The sequence below is a fragment of the Nannobrachium achirus genome (assembly GCF_963921795.1).
Source record: "Nannobrachium achirus genome assembly, chromosome: 1".
Taxonomy (NCBI): Eukaryota; Metazoa; Chordata; class Actinopteri; order Myctophiformes; family Myctophidae; genus Nannobrachium; species Nannobrachium achirus.
This window is the reverse complement of record NC_137810.1, coordinates 66,556,926-66,561,053: the sequence shown is the minus strand read 5'-3', so window position 1 is coordinate 66,561,053 and position 4,128 is coordinate 66,556,926. Positions and strand designations below refer to the sequence as shown.

At 38.0% G+C, this 4,128-nt stretch overlaps 1 long non-coding RNA gene across 1 annotated transcript; it reads left to right on the top strand.

The window, feature by feature from the left end:
* Positions 1-1,148: 1,148 nt before the first annotated feature.
* On the top strand, positions 1,149-2,294 carry LOC308284059. Its single transcript, XR_013961984.1, has 3 exons — positions 1,149-1,209; positions 1,484-1,531; positions 1,784-2,294. It is a non-coding gene; the product is annotated as an uncharacterized lncRNA (long non-coding RNA).
* The last annotated feature ends 1,834 nt before the right edge of the window (positions 2,295-4,128 follow it).

Genomic DNA, 4,128 nt, shown 5'->3' with positions numbered 1-4,128 from the left:
AGTCCAGTAAAATTGATATGCTGGCAGGGTCAATCCTGTGTTAATTCACACAGTGAACAAGTATTATATGTTGATGAGAAAGACAGTGCGTAAGTGGTGTGATGTAAGTAAGGTATACCAGTGGAACAAGTATTAGCAAACATCGTGTCTTGTCTTGTCTTGCATTGCATCCTCACCTGATGCAATCATGTAGCCAACACAACATATTAATCATCCCGACACTTTACCAGTCCCCAAAATAATTCGAACAAATGCAAACAAACTCTGTCTGTGTGTGCGTGCGTGCGTGCGTGCGTGTCTCAGGTAGCTTATGTTCACACTCCCCTATCTGGACTCATGTTTTGTACAGATTTCTCTCTTTTTTTAAATGTTATACTGTTTAGACTAATGATGGGTTCTTGTTTGAATTCTGTTTGAAAACCACCTGAGGTGAAAGACCACACCTGGTGAGGGAAGTGTGAACATAATCTTCATAAGACAGAGACACAAGCTTAATTACATCTTAATTACACTGAAATGGAGTTGACACATGTTTTCTTTTTTAAGGGTAACTGTTGTATAAACACAATATTACACCTGAGGGTGTGCTTCACCGTTATTTTCGACACTGGCGTGCCGATAATCACACCCTCTCATGCAATATTGCTTAATTCCAACCCCGAAACCTAACCTCTACTGTAAATGTCTAACACTAACACTAACCCCCTTGGGCATTAATGCCAAAACACACACACACGCACGCACACACGCGCGCACACACATACACACTGTTTTGGAAGTTTATTAATAGCAACATAGCAGCACCACACTCTTAAAACAGATGTGTTAAAATCTTACACAATTTTTGTGTTAAAATATTCTAACACGTGTTATGTTACATTTACCAATCATGTGTTAAAATCCTAGACACACTCTTTGTGTTAATTCCTATTTTAACACATAAGATAGTCATCACATGACTTTAACGCAACACGTGTTACATTTACCAATTTTGTGTTAATATCCTAGACACACTCTTTGTGTTAAATACGAATTTTAACACATAAGGTAGTCATCACCAGTATGGCTCTGGTCATCACATGACTTTAACACAACATGTGTTATCTTTTGGGGCTCCACCCACCACAACCGTTGGTGAAGGGGTTTCAGCTTTTTGTCCACCACCACAAGAACAGCTGGAGAAGCTGCAGTAATATCTTCACAGACACGGTAAGAAATATAAAAACGTTTTATTAAAATCATTATTATGTTAAATGCCCAACTGCTGTTTTGCAATGTAGCCTATAAGGTTTAAGCTTATTTAAGAACAGCTTTTTGTGGTTAGCATTGCTGTGGTTACTAGCACAGCTACTGTAGCTTAAATCACAGCATAGACAATTTTGCTCATGGAAGCATCATGTTTTGAGTGTGATAAGCTACTTAAGTACTTTTGTACAGCTGTAAACACATTGTTGTGATTTACATGGCTCTGTTTCTTTTTAAGGATCAACCATGGACTCATGTTGCACCTGGTCCAAGTGTTCAAAGGGAGGTATGTGTCTGAGAGAGATGCATAGGTACAATAATATCACATATTGGGCTGATATCAGTGAAAACAGTATTGCTTCATCACTCTAGTCTATATAAACCCTAACTGTATGATTTGTATTTAATTTTTTGCTTATGAATGCACATCTGATATCTTGTGCCTCACTGACATTGTGCAAGCTTCCTTGGTATGACTGAACACCCAAACTCATTAGCATTGCTCTTGTTCAAGCAGTGATATTTCTTTCTTTTAAAGGACAGCTGAGTGCCGGTGCAGCCTGTCAAAGTGGTCAATCGCAGTAGGAGCCATCCAGCCAAAGCTTGTGTGTTTGAGACACCCCAGTACAGCGGCCCAGACAGTACATCAGAGTGGCTAAGGATGTCACCATCCCACTTCAAGATGACTCTCTTGTTGAACACCCAGAACACGCTGAAGGCTGAACACATGGTCCATGTAAGTAATGGGTCAGCACAAGATGACGCAGAAACATCCTCTGACCAGGACACTGAGAAACTAATTTGGACTGGGAAATGGACACTCATATGGATGATCATTGTTAAAGCATAAAACATCTTTGCTTAATAGATAATCTATATCAAATGATGATGCCACTGTCCAATCTTTGATGCAGGATTTTGAAAATGCACAACATGTTTTCAGAGATTTCTGAAAACACTCCCTTGTCAGAACTGGTTGTGTTCTTGATTTGAACTGTGACCTGAGAGGAGAGCACCTCTTTGGGGAGATTATGTTTCCAAATTGTGAAAAGGATGAGGTGATTAATTTTTATTCAAATTGTATCTGTGAAACACTTGGATCGTCTGTATTCTTATATGGTGGAGCGGAATGCTGAGTTGTCTCAATTCTGATGTTTACTCTTATAAACCTGAATTTCCTATTGTGTATTTCAAGAGTTTGCACTTGGTTAGAACTTGGGGAAAAAATGAAAGTCAAGAGTTTGCACTACAACTGAGTTTGTTAAAGGAAAGAGTGAGTGTCAATATATTCAATTGTTTACTTTTATGAACCATTATACTTTTATAAACCAAGTCATATTGTGCATTTCAGGAGTCTACACTACAATGAGTTTGTTAGAGTTTGCACTGACTATGTTTGTTAAAAAAATAAAATAAAAAATGTTTGTTTAAAAAAAAGGGGGAAAAAAAGAAAACATCTGAAAGTAAAATACATTTGAATAAATGTTACCGGTACTTGAATGTCAAGCAATTGTTTGTTCTTTTTGTGAGCATTTTAGTATTTAGTAGTAAGTAGGCCTACAGCTGTGTAACATTTTGTAAAATAACACACTTTTGTGTAAAATTGTGTAAAAGACATTTAACACATGTAGCTAAGTGTCAAATTTCATAAAATAACACACTAGTGTGTAAGATTGTTTAAAAAAACATTAACACAGTAAATAATTCATGAAAAACAAATGCTTTTTTGGAAATGTTTATTGAAAATGTTTGAAATAATAATCTTCTTCACCAACCACCTTTCCCCTTTGTTTAACCCCCTCCAGCCTGACCTAAACTGCATACCTGAACTATAGGCACCTCCTTCCCCCTCCCCATCCCACAAGTCTCTGGCATTATTCCTGCAGGCCAGGGTTGGCGATACTACAGTATAATGGCAGCCATGATTATACTATGGGGCAGGAACAGCATTGGCTTATCTCAAGAGTGCGACTTGGGCCTAAATAGGCTGTTGTCTCGTGTAATTCAGTAAATCTTCTTGTTGCATAACTTTTCTTCTCGTTACATAACCGACAGATAGTGTAATGTAATTTTTATGTCAAAAAAATAATGTTTATGCAGAGTGACTCTACCTGTCCTCTTGTGGTCAGCTGGCTGCTTCACTCTCACATCAGCATACGTCACATCTTCACTCTGTCTGTCTGTCTTACAGCCTGCAGCGCGCGCACGCACGCACACACACACAAAATATGAGGGTAATAACGAATACAACTGTATACAGAGGTTTGGAAACGACATCTTGCAAAGGTGACATGGGTGTTTGAATTTTTAAGCTATATTTAGTACATATGTAGTACATCTTGGCCAAGTGGTTTGGTATTTAAGTTAGCGATACATGACCCGGAAGTAGATCACTTACTCTTTTGTAATATAAAGATATTGATGGTTCAAGTGGTTAAATATCTGAAAATACAAATTGACATGAATCCAAAATACACTGACGATTGTGCTCTCAAACGATGAAAATGTATGGAATCTATGACAAGGTTGTGGGGTCCCTGCTTCATCTCTTTCTCAACTAAGGGGTCCTTGGCCAGTGGTTCCCAAACTTCTTAGCTCGTGACCCAAAAGAGAGACTAGACATTTGCCCAAACTAGTGAAAACAGCAGATCTACAAGCTCACAACGCACCACTTTGCGTCGTGTTGTGAGCTTGCAGATAAGCTATTTTCACTTCTTAAACATTTGTGTTCTAATTTATGGAATTTCTTTTTTTATTCATGAAAAACAAATGCTTTTTTGGAAATGTTTATTGAAAATGTTTGAAATAATAATCTTCTTCACCAACCACCTTTCCCCTTTGTTTAAGGGAGTGTACGTTTATTAGCCACTAGGGGGGGCTGGT